At 38.1% G+C, this 17,193-nt stretch overlaps 1 protein-coding gene across 1 annotated transcript in view; it reads left to right on the top strand.

The window, feature by feature from the left end:
• The first annotated feature begins 4,873 nt into the window (after positions 1–4,873).
• Positions 4,874–17,193, top strand: part of COL21A1 (collagen type XXI alpha 1 chain) — a 197,528-nt gene continuing 185,208 nt past the window's right edge. The window contains exon 1 of the mRNA XM_032141032.2: positions 4,874–4,990. The gene's annotated coding sequence lies outside the window, so the exon portion shown is untranslated. The remainder of the gene's footprint in view (positions 4,991–17,193) is intronic.

Raw genomic sequence — 17,193 nt, 5'->3', positions numbered from 1 at the left:
ATTATTGTTATGCAGTAAGGGAAAAACTTGTTAAGCTGTAGCTTGTAGTAATTGGGAACTCAGACCACTTGAATCTTTCAGAGATGCAAAAGGAAAATGTGAAGGTATTGAAGTTTCTTGGCTACATCTTGTAATCTTCAGTAGGATCCTAGAAGAAATTGATACATTTAAGCTGAAGCTCATTCTGAAAGGAGAGAAAGAAGAAATAAGGCCTTTCTAGAGATATTCTGCAACCTGCAAAACAAGATGTCTTAAAGACTATGGAGTCTTGGATAGTTAGAAAAGCCAAATTCTCTGTCTCCTGAGGAAGTTAGTGTGATCAAAAGTAGCACAGTGGAAATTACAGAAGGAAATAAGACGGCACAGTCCTCTGTTACTTCTCACTCCCTGCACATATATCCTTGATTTAAGTTTTGCATTTACAGAGGATTGCTAGAGGAAAAAGCGAGGACATGATCAGATTTTCTTGGGATAACCCTTCCTGCAAACCTAGAGAGAGCATTTGAGAACTGCTTGTCTTTGTGAATGGCCACTATTTTAGAGTTAGCTATTAATGTCCTGGCCTGTGTCACTAGACTAGACTCTAGAAAGATGTCTATGTCACTAGACTAGAAACATGAAATGTCACCATGTCACTAGACTAGACACTAGAAAGATGTCTATGTCACTAGACTAGACACATGAAATGTCACTAGACTAGACATTTCATGAGGGAGGACAGGGGCTAGTCCTGTTTATAGGTTTCAGAAAAACTATGCCAAATAACTTTAATATTCTCAACTATTTCCCATTTTTTCACATACACACTCACAAACATCCAATCAAAAGAGCTTTATGAACAATGAGCTTTTGCTCATAGCTACATCCCAAAAGTCTAGCCTGGCGCCTGGAATAAATAACATCAATTTATTCAATATTACATACATTGACGTTTTTCTCCCTTGGACTTGTCATATTAGGTATTCATTCGATAAATAGTTGTTTACTGTTCCCACGGGAATATAATGAGAAACGATGTAGATATGACACCTGCTCTTAGTGGTGCTGTGTGGCTTAGGTTCACTGTGGGAGATTGATTAAATATAATTTAGTTGAGAATTTGAGACTTACGATGCCATAATATAGTAGTCATTTAGGCTTATTCTTTTGAAGAAGAGGAAGAAGTATTACCTTAGCAGAGAATTGAGGAGCCCTGAAGAATCAGGATAGAGGTATTTCTAAGAGAGCAATGTATCAATTACAGCCAATCTTTATGTAACAGCATCTTCTGTCTTGATAGCCTGCATTTGGATGAGGCAGAGGTGAGACAGAGGACTGTAAGGGAAGTGAAGGGCTCTTTTGATCCCTTGTGTTCTAGTTTTGGGGGTCTATGACTCAAATATCTGTTACTGAGGAGGAAGAAGCAATATTGTGAATTTGGGCACAACAATGTTCTAAAACAAACATTGGGAAGTTTAACTTGGCAAGTATATTCTTTTTCCTAGTTTGTAAATTTAAACATTTAAAGCCATACAAGTATTTAGTAATTAAATAATATTAATCAGATATAAAAAGATACTCTCCTTACTAAAATGAATAGCTCAAGAAATTTAGACCTTGCTAGAATATACGGGTTTATGGTAATTGCATTAGTTTTCTGTTGTTGCATAACAAATTACCACAAATTTAGCAGCTTAAAACATCACAAATAGTTCATATCACAGTTTCCATGGGTTAGAAGTCTGAGTATGGTGATGCTGGATTGTCTGCTGAGAGTCTCAGTGGGCTGAAATCAAAGTGTTGGCTAGGGCTGAGGCTCTCATCTAGGCTCAGGGTCATCTTCTAGGCTCACTGGTTGCTGACAAAATTCATTTCCTTGTGGTTGTACAAATGAAGTCTCTGTTATTCTTCAAGCTGTCAGCCTGGGATGGTTCTCAGATCCTAGAGGCTGCTCACTGTTCCTTACCATGTGACCTCCGCAGGCAGTTCATTACATGGATGATAGCTTTCTCTGAGGCCAGCCAAAGCATGCCTCTCTAACTTCCTCTTCTGTGAGGAAACCTCTCTGCTTTAAAGGGTTCAGGTGATCAGATCAAACCCATCCATACAGTTTCTCTGTCTTAATGTTAATTCATTTAAAACCTTGGTTATATCTGCAAAATGCCGTCACAACAGTTTCCTAGTTTAGGCTAGTTTTTTCTTCTTCTCCTTCTTTTCATTTAAAGCAGTTGTCTTAAAGGAACCCTATGAATATTTCCCTAAGTATATATGTGCCACATGGCATATTTTGGGAATGGGGATGATGAAATCAAGCAATGATTGTGCAGACATGTTTTAAAAAATTGTGAATTCACTTAGGACAAGAATAGTTCTCCAGAGAGCCATGACAAAATTTAGAGGAATATTTTACAGTTCAGTTAAAACCAGTGCATTTTATTTCTTATTTTTAATAACATCTTTATTGAACTACAATTCATGCATCATAAAATTTACCCACTAAAAGAGTACAAATCAGTGTTTTAAAACTGATATATAATTCACATACGGTAAAATTGACCATTCTAAAGTCAACAATTCAGTAGTTTTTAGTATATTCAAAATTGTCACTATCAGCACGAATTCCAGAGCATTTTTATCACCCCAAAGCAAACCCCATTCCCATTAACACTCAGTCCCATTTCTTCCTTCTACCAGCACTTCATGTATTATAGGTATGGATTTACTACATACTTCAAGTAGCTATAGATTTGCTTATTCTGAACATTTTATATTGACAGAATCATACAATAAGTGTTTTTGTGTGTGTGTGACTGGCTTCTTTTAGCTAACATGCTCAGGTTCGACCATGCTTTAGCATGTAGCATTTCATTCCTTTTTATGTCAGAATAATATTCCATTGTAGGGATGTAACACTTTTCTTATCCATTCATCCGCTGATAGACATTTGGCTTGTTACCGCCTTTGGCTTTATGAGTGACATTCCTATGAATATTCATATAGAAGTGTTGATGTGGATATATGTTTTTGATTTTCTTGGCTATCTACTGAAGAATGAATTTGTCAGGTCATATATTAACTCTACATTGAACATTTTAGAGAATGGCAAACTGTTTTCCAAAGTGGCTTAATCATTTTTACAAGCCCACTAGGAATATATGAGTGTTCCAATTGCTCCATATCCTCCCTAACACTTATTGTTTGTCTTTCTTATTTTAGCCATCCTAGTGGTATAAAGCGTATCTGCTTGTGGTTTTAATTTTCATTTCCCCAATGGCTAATTATGTTTAGCATTCATTCATGTTCTCATTGGCCATTAGTAGATCTTCTTTGGAGAAACGTCTAAATACTTTGTGCATTTTTAAACTGTCTTTTTACTCTTGAGTTGTAAGATTTTTATATATCTGGACACAAGAATCTAATTGTATAGATGGTATGCAAATATTTTCTTAGTCTGTGGGCTGTTTACTTTCTAGATAGTGTGGTTTGAAGCACAACATTTTAAATTTTGATGGAGTCTAACTTATTTGTTCTTGAATGGCTTGTGCTTTTGGTGTCATATCTAAGAAGATGTTACCAAATCCAAAGCAATGTTCTCCTATCATATTTTCATAACAGTAGAATCTAACATGAATGAATAAGGAAATTCAGGAAATGATCATTCGAAGATGTTTGTATCACACCTGAATTAAGTGAGATTTAGTTATTGAAGAAGGCATTTCTTTGTGAACCTGTTCCCACAGGGAGAAATTAAGTCACACATTCATTTAGCCAATGTTTATTGAGCACCTTGTATATTCCAGGTATTGTTCTAGGCTCAGGGGACACGGCTAGGAACAAGACCAATTTCCTGCCCTCATAGAGCATACCTTGAGTTGGATAGGAAACACACAAGCAATGAAGATATAAAAAACTTCAGATAGCAATAAGTGATCTGTTGAAACCAAAGTGGGGTTGGGCATTCCATTTGGATGGGATGTACAGGAAGGACTCACTCTCAAAGGGCCATTTGAGTGGAGAATTTGATGAACAGAAGCAGGCAACTATGATAAGATCTGGGACAGAGTTTTGGAGGCAGAAGAAAGCGCCAAGTGAGATGAGAACACACTGGTGTGTATAAGAAAGGGCAAACAGGTCTTGTGTGTGTTGGGGTAGGAGGGGTGCAGGGTGAGAAAGAAGAGTGACAGGTAATAGGGAAAGCATATGAATGTTAAATAACTTTCTGGCTGCTCTGTGAAGAATGGACTCAAAGGGGCAGAGCAGACAGCATCTTTATCTTGTCATAAGGCTGTCACCTTATTCTGAGGCTTCCCTTGTAATCGCTAAACCCTCAAAGGTCACTGCCTACTTGACTATTTGAAAGTGAACTTCCCTCAGGTTTTGGAGTAGCTGTTACTTTTGGTTAAAAGCAAGGAACATCAGTCCGCTGCGACGTACCTTGGCGCCCCAGAGGGGTGTTCTCCTTGGGCAGGGGAGGCAGGCCTCCTTCGATCAGTGCAGGCGATGCTCTGGTTTTGCCCAAGTCTTTGCCTCCTTTGGTGCTTGCCCTTTCAGCTGAGTTGCCTTTCCTGCTTTCCTGGCAGTCCCTTATTCTGCCTCTCTCCTCGCGCTTCCCTGGTCCCCCTACACCCTCGTTTTCAATCCTCAATCGTGCATTTTCTGATGCTAGCAGGATTTGAACTGAGTGTTTCCACCAGGGCGACACTAGCAGTTCGCCCTTCAAGATCCAGATCCAAAATCCACCCTCTGGTCTTCGGCCAAGGAAAGGGGGCGGGTGGGGAGCGCGAACCTTATCTCCCGGGCTCCGCCTCCAGGGGGCTGAGAGCGAGTTTCTGAGCCTCTGCGCGCTGCACTGGCCGCTGCAGGGAGAACGGACTCCGGGCGGAGGGCAGCCAATCCGTTTCAGCTCAGGTCTTGCTCGGGTTGGGCTTGCCACTGCCTGGAACATACCTGTCCCCCTGGCGCAACACTCAGCTGGCTGCGAAGGCAACCCCGAGCCCGGACACTGCGCCAGGTAAGGAGACACCTCCTACTCCCCTCTCGCTGCCAGAATGACGTCTCGGGGGGCCTCAGGGCTGGCCCTCCAGGGGCTGCAATTTGGCATTTTGGGTTTCCTGGGGGTGCAGTCTTCTCCCTGCTTCAAAGCAGTTGGTGAACCGTCCGGTGAATTCCTCGCCCAGGCTGGAGGCTGAGATGTCAGGATTTGTCTTGCAAAGTTACTTCATGTTAATGAATCTTGGGAGGTTCTGTGGGTGCAGATTCCTGACTCGGAGTGTTTGGCTTCTGAGCACGATAACGTGCGTTGATTTACTCCCCTGAGCTCAACCCCACCCTCAGCTTTTAGCTTCTTGGAAGGGTCTCCAGCGTCCACACGTGGCGCTGAGCGCGCAGAGCTGTGGGTCTGGGGCTGTGTTGGGTGGGCCAGAGGTTCTTTATGGCTGCTGCATTATGGACTCATTCCGGGACCTTTAAAAAAATCGATGCTTGAGCAGCACCCCAGACCAATTACTCAGAATCGCTGGGGGTGGGACTTTGAGCATTAACATATTTAAAACTTTTCTCAGGTGATTCCAACGTGCAGTCGAGTATAGAAAGCAGCGAACTACAGCAGTGATTCGCTGTGTGGCATCTGGCCAGCAGCAGCAAGCACCTGGTAACTTTGAGAAATACAAACGAAATCTAGGGCTCTAGCTCCGCCCTAGACCCACTGAACCTAAAACCCTGAGTTTGGGGCCCAGAAACCTGTGTTTTAATGAGCCCTCCAGGTGACGCTAGTGCTTGCTCAAGTTTGAAAACTGTTGGGTTGGATCTTATTTAATCAGAGAAGACACCTGCAAATTTCCCTCCACCAGGGGAGGAGGCAACAGACCACTTTTCAGAAAACCTTAGTTATTTATTAGTAGAGTTTTGCCCATATTGAGAAAAAAAAAGCATACTGGGGACTTTGAAAGATCTTATAAAGGGGAGACTTAACCATCATCGAATAATTTTTAAGCAGTAGAATTTGCGTACTTGCTTTAGGAGAGAATAGGAATTTTTCCTTTTCTAAAAGTTGAAATGAAGCCAAGGAAGAAATATACATGAGTCTTCCAGCTGTAATAACAGGAATCTTTGACCCTGATGAGATGTTCCTGGATCATCACTGTCATCAGTGCAGGTTACAGAACTCATGCAGTATTTTTTTCTTTTCCTAAAGCAGTTGAGGGTTTAAGGGATTCATGCCAATTCTCTTTAGTGAAAGGGAATTCAGTGTTGCAGGCCTCTGGATTATTGAAGTGGACCATTTTTTTTTCTTTTTATAGATATCTGAGATTTCAAAATTTTGGCTAAAATAGTTCCAGCTGTTTCTAAGCCATTAGTACAAAAATAGAATGACTTTGCAAATGGGCTTAAATGGATTAGAAATCTGACATTGGATAAGAAAATCTAGAATAGGCATGACTCCAATCCCAGCACATGTGTGCTGCAATGAACACAGGGCTAACTGTACCAAGACTTTCTGTACAGAGAACATTTACTTTCCAAACTGCTTTTTTTCTGTGCCAATTTGTGACTGAGGTATATAAACTTGTTAAGGGTTAGGTACTAAGCTTGCATTTAGAGAATTTGGGGGAAATTTAGATAGTGGTTAGGAACAGGAACTTTGGTCTGAGGCAGACCTGGGTTCAAGACCTGCTCTTCTGCTTCTCTGTGCTCTTGGATAGTTGCATAGCTTCTCCGAGCCTCATTTTCCTTTTCTGTGAAATGGGGGGCATACTAGTACACTTACCTCATAATTCACATTGTTGTCAGAATTAAATGAAATAATGCTTCTAAAGTGCCTGCATAGTGAGTTAAATATTTGTTAGCTCAAAATACAAACTCATGTATACACACCATAAAACAACATAATCCTCAAACACCTTAATATAAGATCTATGTTGATACATGATTAGATTTTTATTTAAATACCAACTGCACCCTTAGAAGGTGACTATATGGACATCCTCAAATTATCCTTATAATTTTATTACATACTTCATATGGAACTTTCTGGAAAAAGTTTTAGATTAGCTTCAAATCAATAGCCTAGTTTTTCTTTAGTCACTGTGGTGAAGGATTTCACCTTCTGGTAGCCTTCATAATGTATTAACATTCATATTTAAATAGCCGTAAAATCTGGTTCTTCAGAATACTTTTCTTTATAAAAGAAAATCCAAATGAGAGAGCATCTAAAAGTGGCATGGTGTAGTCTCCAGGAGAGCTAGTTTAGAAGTACTATCTGGTGTTTCTTAGGTTCTTAACAGAGTGAATAAAGGAAACCCTATCCAGTTACATCATGATTTGTTCAAGAAAATATAAGAGAAAGCAAAATGAGGACACAGAGCAAGGACAAGCCTAAACTGGCAAAAAGAGTAGGTGAGGTAATGAGTCCTTTTCTTCCTTAGCTGCAATAATTTCAAAATGCTTCAAGTCACACACACACGCATACAATCAATTCCTTTCACATTATTTGATTGGAACTGATCTCTATTATCCTCTTAGGACCAAGTAGATCTAGTGAAAATATTTATGGTATTAATGCCAAAAAAGATGCCAAATGATTCTGTACTTTGAAATTAATTTCCATTCTCTTTTATTTTAGCGATAAGTTGAATAGTGTATTACTGAGAATGCCTTTATGACTCATCTGGCATCTTTACATGCGAGAGATTGTAACCTGCCTATTACCAATCTTATATGACTTCTCTAAGACTAAACATAACGCAAGTTCCGGCATCTAAGCACTTTAGTAAGTCCTCCATTCAAGAAATCAGATCGTCATTAGGATACTTTAAAAATTACAATTTAAAGTTATTAAAATGATTAGAATTAGAATGTAATGTTATTAAACTAAATGTAATTCCAATTTATTATAAGTACGGTTTTCTATTTGACTCACTGTGGAAAGAGGAGTAGCTGTGGGGATGAAAAAGAAGGTCAGAGGCACACCTGTTGATGGCAAAAACGGAGACATATAGGAGCAAATTCAGATTCTCAGTAATCAAATGACGTGTTCTGGATAACTTAACTGAAAAGCTAAGAGAGTCTACGATGTTGCAATTCAGAGTGACAGATGGGGCAGCACTGCTTGCAGTGAATGGCCAACTAGGAATGATCAATATTGCGATGCCCCACAGTGACTTTATGATTCTCCTCTCATAGGTATAGGGTCCAGAGCAGATATAATCATAAAGTAGTTGTGCTTGGTTTACATAACCTGGCTCACTTAGAAATGTTTTGATGAGGGTTACCTGGCATTCATTTAGGTTCATTTTCAGGGCCCTCTGTGTTCCATAGTGGATGGTTTCACTATTAAGGGCAATCTTGAAACTGTTGTGAGTAAGGCCTATCACAGGAAATGGATACGTGTTTTTATTTTGTATGTATTATCTTTGGATTATATTTCTCAGCACGCAATAGTAATTCTTTAGTTTGCTTCATTACTATTCTTGTGAGAAACAAAGTTGAAATGTTTATTTCTGGTACGTGGTCCAGTCTCATAGGAAGAAAATGAACCATGAGGCTAAATTCCCCAACTTTCTGCATAGACTGTTGGTTAAAGACGAGGTACTCTGCAGCCAGACAGCCTAGCCCTGAATCCTGACCTCATTACTTTCTAGTTGTTTCAACTTGGACAAGTTACATAATCACTTTTCTATTCTGTTTCCTCATTGGTAAAATTGGGGTAGTAGAACCTACCTCAGTAGGGCTGTTGTGAGGGGTAAATGAGTTAACACATGTAAGGTTCTTAAAACAGTGCCTGGCTCATAGTAAGTGCTTAATAAGAATTTGCTATTAGTTTACTTTGGGCCTTAATGAATGCTTTAAGCTGAAGCTCTCTTTTCTGTTTTCACCTCTGAAAGTGAGATCCTAAAAGGAAATAGTAATTTAGGTTATTAATGTGGTGCTCATTTCATGATTTTTCAGTTTTATTTAATGGGATAATTTGTCTCAGAATAAGTGAAGTACTTAAAGTTTCTCAGAAAATAATAAATTTAGAACAACATTTTTGTAAGGTCCCAGTTGGTACTACTGTGGCTGGCCAGAGACCGCACCTAGGGAATCACTGCTTTAACCCACTGATTCCCAAACTTGACAGGACATTTGAATCACCTGAGAACAGTTTTTTAGACTGTGTTCTGTGTTAGAATGTTTGAAATTTATTATGAAAAGAGTAAAGTAATCATGTCATTTATAAAGAGAGTCCCTGGAGCATATCTACACACTAACTATATCCATGGGATTCTCGTGTACTCATAGAATTTTTAGAATGGTTAGGGATATTAGAATTTGCTTAATACAAATGAGGGCACAGGTTTGGAGATGTCATTCTTAGCCAAGGGCTCATGAAGAGTTAGTGGTGGCACTGGATAACAATTCATATTTTTTTAGTACTTTAATCCTACTTATTACATTTTTCATTCAACTGTCTTGCATTCCAAAAAGTCAGATAATGTTGACAAGGAGACACACAATCCAACTTACAGAATACCACTGGAATACTATAGTTAAGCCTGTTCCACTTATCCCAGTTTAATTTCAGGGACATTTACTTAAAATATTTCTTTCATTAAAGAGCACTGGAAGCAATATGTTTACAATGCCAAGAAAATAAATCTGAAGTTATCAGTTGTGAAAAGGATAATTTTCTCACCTTTGTCACTTCAAAGAATTCAATATAATTTTTTCTCCTTGTTGTTTCTTGGACATTTTGGTTTTTACCAATGAAATGCTCAGATAAATCTTTGAAAATTTCAGGAAACATTGACAATTTTCTGAAGTCCAAGCTTAGTGACCTTCTGGGAATCCTGCCAGATGCTTGTGTTTGATTCAGTGTTTAGTTTTTGTTTGGACTTGTCTTGTTTTCATCTAGGTCAATTTAGCCATGATTGCAGTGTTATGCTACCCCTTAACTGTTTGTTTATGTACTCATTGGTGTCGACAAGAAAAGACTAAGGACCAAGAAAAAAGGTTTTTTTAATTCAAAGTAAAATGTTCTAGCGAAGTTTGAGCTTTTTAGAAAGTTCTTTTAAAAAGATTCTTTGGAATTTTAGTCTTTTGCATTAATTATGTAATGGAGTAAATAAAAGCACTCAAAGCTTATTTTTATATTTTTATGAGAATCTTTAAATTCATAGGTGATTCAATGGAAACAACTTATTAGAATATTAACTTAATATACTTTAACATTTTTAGACCTTGTTGTATATGTATTTTGCAACTTTATTAGGAAGAGAGAGTTTGCTTCCACTTATAGAGTGTGTATAGGCATATTTTTTCCAGCAGTACTCAGAAGATGGAATATTAAAGATAAAACCAGGAGGAACATTCCTTGTTAGTGTTCAGCCATTCATCAAATAACTATTAAATGTCTACCAAGTGGTTGGCTATCTTAGGTAAAGGGGATTCAGACAAAAAGTTGCTAAAGTCTGTTTCCAAGAGTCTATTAATAGCCAATCTGCTGTTTCTTTTTTAAAAATGAAAAACTCCCTTCAATTTGTTATTAAAAAATAATATTTTGTAAATACCTTGAACAATGTAGAAGGCAAAATGCTTCTAATTTAAATTTAAAAACCTCAACAAGCATAGCATGATGTATCACTGGATTTCTTAAACCATTTTTGATTGTCGTTTGACATAATACTATTTATTAATCTTTAGAAAGTGTTCAATGTGGTTTGAAGTAATGTCTTGGCAGCCAGTGGAGAGATTATCCCAGAGAGAGGCATTGTGGAGAAGGTAAATACCCAGGGTCCTGAGAGTCAGGCGTCTGTCCACCGTTTCCCTATTGATCATCACCTGTTCTCCTTGGCAGTTTGCCTTTGGATCATTTTACTGCTCTTTTACTTTTTCTGCCTGTTCAGATTCCTTGTTAGCTAGCAACACTAGGCTGAGTTTTGAAATGAGATAAAGAGAAATATCAACTGGGGAAGAGGGATGATATGTGTCTTAGTTAGCCCAGGCTGCTAAAATAAAATTCCATACAGCAGGTGGCTTAAACAACAGAAATTTATTTCTCATGTTTCTGGAGGCTAGGGAGTCCAAGATCAAGGTGCCGGCCAATTTGGCTTTTGAAAGGGCTCTATTTCTGGCTTACAGAGAGTGATCTTTTTGTTCTTTTCTCATGATGAAGAGAAAGAAAACAAGCTCTCTGTCTATTTATAAGGGCCTACCAGTCCTGAGGGCACCAGTCTTGTTATCTAATTACCTCCCAAAGGCCTTGTCTTCAAATATCACCGTGTTGGGAGTTAAGGCTTGTACACATGATTTTTGGGAGGGCAGCTTTCAGTTCATAGCAACATGATAATTGTTTTAACCAGAGTGATATAGGAATGGGCAGAGTTCCTACTTGGGTGTCTATGGAATGGGGAGGGAGCAGGGTTGAAAAGGGAAAGTAAGATGCAGAGCTCTTAATGGAAGCGGAGGGACATGGAACCTAATTCAAACTTTTGTATTTGTGTAACGACAGCAAACATGTGAGTGTGAAGTGTGAGCGATAGGTACCTATAATCTAAATTATGTGTCATTTCTATACTACTATTTAGATAATATTAATATTGACATGTCAAATACTAAATAAAGGCCAAGAAGACCCTGGGCCGGGAAATGGCTTCTCATCCAGCCTGCCACCAACTTACTGAGATGCTGGAAGCTTAGAAAAGCCTGCAGTAAGGAGAGTTAGACAGGTGTGTTTGCAAAGTTCTCTTTCATTTTGCTATTTGGATATTTTTCTTAGTTAAAAGCACCATTAGAGGCCATCGTGGAACATCTAAAGGGTTGCATCTGAGCGCATCTCTATATAGAGTTTAAGTCAGCATGAAGTCATTGGATCCTTTAGGAAGTCGGTCTACTGAGAAATGTAGAGTTTATTTATTCCTAAGATTCCTATTGAGGTATATCTCAGTTCATTTTATGCTGCCATAACAAAATACTTGAGACTGGGTAATTTATAAAGAACAGAAATTGATTTCCTCACAGTTCTGGAGGCTGGAATCTAAGATCAAGGCACTGGCAATTCTGTTGTCAGGTGGAGGCTGCTTCCAGGGTGGCGCCTCATGGCTGCACCCTCCAGAGGAGAGAAACACTGTGTCCTCACATGGTGGAAGACTAAGGGCAAGCCAGCTGAAAGCTGCCCGAAACCTCTTTTATAACAGCTTTGTATTATTCTGTTCTCACACTGCCGATAAAGACATACCCGAGACTGGGTAGTTTATTAAAAAAAAAAAAAAAGGTTTAATGGACTCAGTTCCATGTGGCTAGGGAGGCCTTATAATCATGGTGGAAGGCAAATGACACATCTTGCCTGGTGGCAGACAGAGAAAATGAGAGCCAAGCGGAAGGAGTTTCCCCTTATAATACCATCAGATTCGTGAGACTTATTCAACCCCATGAGAACAGTATGGGGGAAATCATCCCCATGATTCAATTATCTCCCACCCGGTCTCTCTCACAACACATTGGAATTATGGGAGCTATAATTCAAGATGAGATTTGGGTGAGACACAGGCAAACCATATCAGGCTTTAATCCGATTCATATTGGAGGAGCCCTTATGGCCTAATCACCTCCTAAAGGCCTCACCCCTTAATATAATCACATTGGCATCATGTAAATTTTGGAGGGGACACATTGAAACCATAGCAACATACTTGAATGTTCACTGAAGATGGATGTTCCTGTGGATGGTGAGTAATAACAGCTTTTTCTTCCAAACAAATTGTAAACTCTTTTTCATGATGGCTAAACAAATTTATCTTTGACTTCTATGTGGAAATTATATAAAAAATTTTTTTCATTGGTCTTTCCAACACTTGAAAAAAAAATTTAAATTTGAATTATGGCTTTTTGTTGGAAATCATGTTTATATGAGTAATCAAATTATATTTTCAGGCTCTAAATTATATGTTTCCCAAAATGTTAACAGTTGTGTTTGGGTTGTGAGATGATAGATTTTTTTATGCTTTTCTTTGTTTTCTCATGTGTATTTTTAAATACATGTGTTATTTTTATGATGCAAAAATGAATACTTAGATACATGCTTTGTATATGGAAACATTTGGAATTATAATTTCAAATTCCCATACAAGTGAGAGATAATGATTGTTAGAATGTGATTAATTCATGTTTCTATAATTCATAAAGTACATGTTGTGCCAGATGTACTTAGATACTAATTAGAGATGGTAACATCTGGTGAAAAGGAAATAATTATTTCTAAAAAGCAGAAAATATTATTACTCCTTGTGAATGCAAAAAGAATAGTTACATGCTCTAATACATTGAGGCCATATAGAGTAATAGCTAAGATTATGTGTGTTGTATGGTTGTGGCTCTGACATTTACCACTTGTGTGACTTTGTGCATGGTGCTTGACTTTTTAAAGCTTAATTTGCTATGTGTCAAGTGGGTATTCAGAGGACCTACTTCATAGTATGGTCAGAAGAGTTAAATAAAACAATGCACATAAACCCTTTGGCATAAGGGCTGGCAGATACAAAGTACTCAAATTAGTTCAAATTAGTTATTATCATAAGTAATATTCTCCTAAGCTTTTTCACACTTACATTTGAATTCCTATGTTTTGGAAAGCTTGTTGCTTCTTTGGGTGAGAATATTCTTCATATAACTGAGGACCTGGAGCAGATGCAAATCCAGATTTTAGCCATTATCCACCTTGTACTTGGGAGAGGGAAGTGAGAATGCAGGAGAAAGGTATCTGCTGAAGGTGGCAGGGCAGTGGCAACTCTAACAGAAGCTTTTGAGGTAAAGCTTTGTGGCTGTAGGTGTTGATTCTGGGATCCATGAGGCTGTCAGTCTTTGCTGTAATGGCACAGTTGCAGTCACTGTGGTGGTTGGGTGAGACTGAGGGTATCCTCAGGTCTTGCTTGTAACTGCAAGTGGTTTGTGGTGAGCTCCTGGATTTAGCATTTGTGGAGGCTTTTTTTTTTTTTTTTTTTAGAAGACTGCCCCGAGTTTCAGCATCCACTGCCTTCTCAGCAGGTGCCTTCATGCTTCTGCAGTCCAGATTTGCTGTAACAGTATAGATATGCATCAATTTATCCATTCAATAAATATTTATTCAGCCTTTTCAATAGATTAGACAAGGTGCTAGGGATGCAGCCCTAAATATGACATGATTCCTGTCCTCGAGCACTCAGTTTGTTAGTCAGTTTCCCCTTAGGTTCTCTGGATGCCATGATTGGTTGTCATATCACAAGGCTCCCAGCCCTAATCAATTGCTGCTTATAGTAGAGTACTTTGAGCACGTTGTTGATTGTTTCATACCCAGTAATGTGAAGGCTTATAATTGGAATATGTGGTCAGATCTATGTTCTCCTCAAAACTGTGGCGAAGTCTGTGTATGTAATGTACATAAATTTTTTACATGATATTTAGACTAGCCACATAGTCTATTAAGCTAAAAATAAAACAAAAAAACCATAATTGAATTGAACGAACTGAGGCTTTATAGAATAAAGCCGTGGGGGCACTGGGAGAATCAGAATCAATTACTTTTAGACTATACATCTCAGAATACTGGAAAAAATGTGAATATTTTTGACCTCTGATTCATTCTAAATTAATTAAATGACTGTCCAGTTGCCTCTGTAGAATAGTTAGAGCCATTTATGTATGTGTATTTCCTTAACTGTGCCTCTAAATATTTTTAATTTTCAGGTGGAGAGTGTAATTTCACACTGGACATTTTTGGCCAGACTTATGACATTACTAAATGCTAAGGTTGACTAATTTAATAAATGTACATTTTAAATTTTTCTATGCCATTTTGGATATGGTTGCTAAGTTGAATTCCAAATCTCCTTTCTAGTAACCTGTCATATTTTTGAGCCTTTGGCCTAAACAGCCTAAGCGAGATTAGAGAAGCAATTATATTTTTACATTTTCAAACTTGATTTGAACACTAATGACTTAATTTAAAACCTAAATGTGTTTATGCTTTCTACTTTATCTACTCTTTCATTTTATCCTAAGGATTAGCATTTATCATAAAGTTAACTGAGAAAAACATTTTCCTTTTTAAAAATTTCATTATTTTAGTATTGCCAATGCTTAGGGCAAACCTGTTTTACTCAAGGGAGTGTCCTCAGGTAATCAGAAAGGTATAAAGCTGCAGACTTTTCAAGTTGCAATGAAGAAGACATGTAGCCCTGGTTCTTTAGAGTGCACTACTTTGCTACTGTCTATTACTGTAGACTCTAGAGAATTTTAAAATTTGGCTTTTTTTTTCCTTTCGAATTTTTCTTTTCCTGGGATTTCTGTTTTCTCAGAGCCATCTATTGATAGATTCTCAAGTAAAAATAGGGAGAAAAAGGCACATTTTGCTCTCGTCAAAAGCTGTAAAAATGGATTTCAGTTTTTATAACCATTGTTTTCAATAGGGAGTTGAGAAGTTTTAAATGGAAAAATATAGAAATTTTAAACTATCAAGATGGAGAGGCACCACCAGGAACTCTCAAATAGCCATTACTGTATATTTCACCACTTTCGCAGCAAGGAGGTATTGTCAGCTGTAAAAACATTGAATATATGCCATACGAAAACAAGAGGAGCAATGAGTAGACAAGTTGAATTTCAGTGGCCATTAGGTACTTAGTAGATCAAGGCAAGCCATAGTCAGATTGCTTATGATACAGTTGTGAGATGGACTATTTTAAATACAATTTTTAGAAAGCAAACTAATACTCTGTTTAATTGAGTTCCATATGGTCTAATGCTAGAGGTAAGCACTGTGGAAGATACGATCTGTTTTTGTCATGGTTTGCTTCATGGAGGAGATGGGGCTTCACCCAGCCTTTTGAAGCATGCTTCAGTTTGAACAAATGTTTCTGTTTAGACACACTCTAGTTAACACAAGTCATAGGGCTGGCAGTATCTTACAAATTGTTGTTCGTGATACGAATATTGTTTATCCCAACAATACCTGATGCTTTCACCCCTCCCTATAGCATACATATTGAGCATACTTTCCAATACCAAACACCTCCAATGATGGGAAACTTTCTATTTTAGGGAAATCCTCATCTATTGAAAACTTTTTTCTTAAACTGAAAAACTTCTCCCTGGAGTTTCCAGGCTTTGGACCTAGTTGTGTACTCTGGGAGTGACAGAAACAAGCCTTATTTCTTTTTCCATGTTCCCAGCATTTGAAGACAGCTAATATGATGCCCCAAGTGGAACATCATATTCTGAAACCACTTCTTTGAGATGGTTTGTATTTATATCTCCACTCTGGTCAGCCTTCCCTAAGCACATTCAGTTTTGATATCTCTGGCCATTGGTTGCTTAATAGAAAGGACGTAGCCCTGTTCTTTCCTCAATGTAGTTCAAGAGCAAATTAATTCTTGACAGCCAGTTCACACGAATGAATTCAATTTGGCATCAGCTAAGACCATTTAGTCAACTCAGACCTGCTGCTGTTAAGGCACTTTATTCCTAACGAGCATTCTACAATCCAAATTTTGGATCCCAGAAGTTTTGTATTTCTTTTGAATTTTGCCTTGTTGTAGTGGTCTATTATTTATTCAGTTGAGGTATTTTTTTTGTCCAAAGTCTTCTATTCCATCAGTCAGTCATCTTTCAAGGTTTGCTTTGTCTAGAAATTTAATTTGCAAGCCATCATCTCCCTCATTCAAATTATGAATAACCAGTTAGACAGGGAAAAGCATAGAACTCTAAAACATACCACCAGACACCTCCTACCAGGCTGACATCAGGTGTTATTCTTCATTGGGGGGCCCTTTAAATAGTCTTATATCCGACTTACATTAATTCATTTTCATTTTTGAACTATCATGAACAGTATTCCTCTGATGTCAGCCTGGTACAGCTATCAAAGAAGTACAGGTTAGTTTTATATGATCTATTTTTGGCACTTAGCAAGCACTGCAGAGTGTTCAGTGACTCATTCCTTTTGTAAGTTTTGTTAAGTGCTCACAAATAGGAGTGAGGCTTAGAATATTAAACAATCAGAAAAGCCAGAACATCAGCCAATTGGAGTGGGTTCAGATCCAGTCAAAACAGATGTGCATACACAATCTGTACTGCAACCCTGCTTTGTACCAGCTGAATATAGGCCCGGTTCACAATTGTTTTTAACCTTCGGGCTTGTGGGTTTACCAGAGGCATATATATGCGTTGATATTCATAGCTATTTCTGTTCCCTTTTGCCTCCCA

The sequence above is a fragment of the Hylobates moloch genome, unplaced genomic scaffold, assembly GCF_009828535.3.
Source record: "Hylobates moloch isolate HMO894 unplaced genomic scaffold, HMol_V3 SCAFFOLD_20, whole genome shotgun sequence".
NCBI classification, from domain to species: domain Eukaryota; kingdom Metazoa; phylum Chordata; class Mammalia; order Primates; family Hylobatidae; genus Hylobates; species Hylobates moloch.
This window is presented reverse-complemented; position numbering and strand designations above follow the sequence as displayed.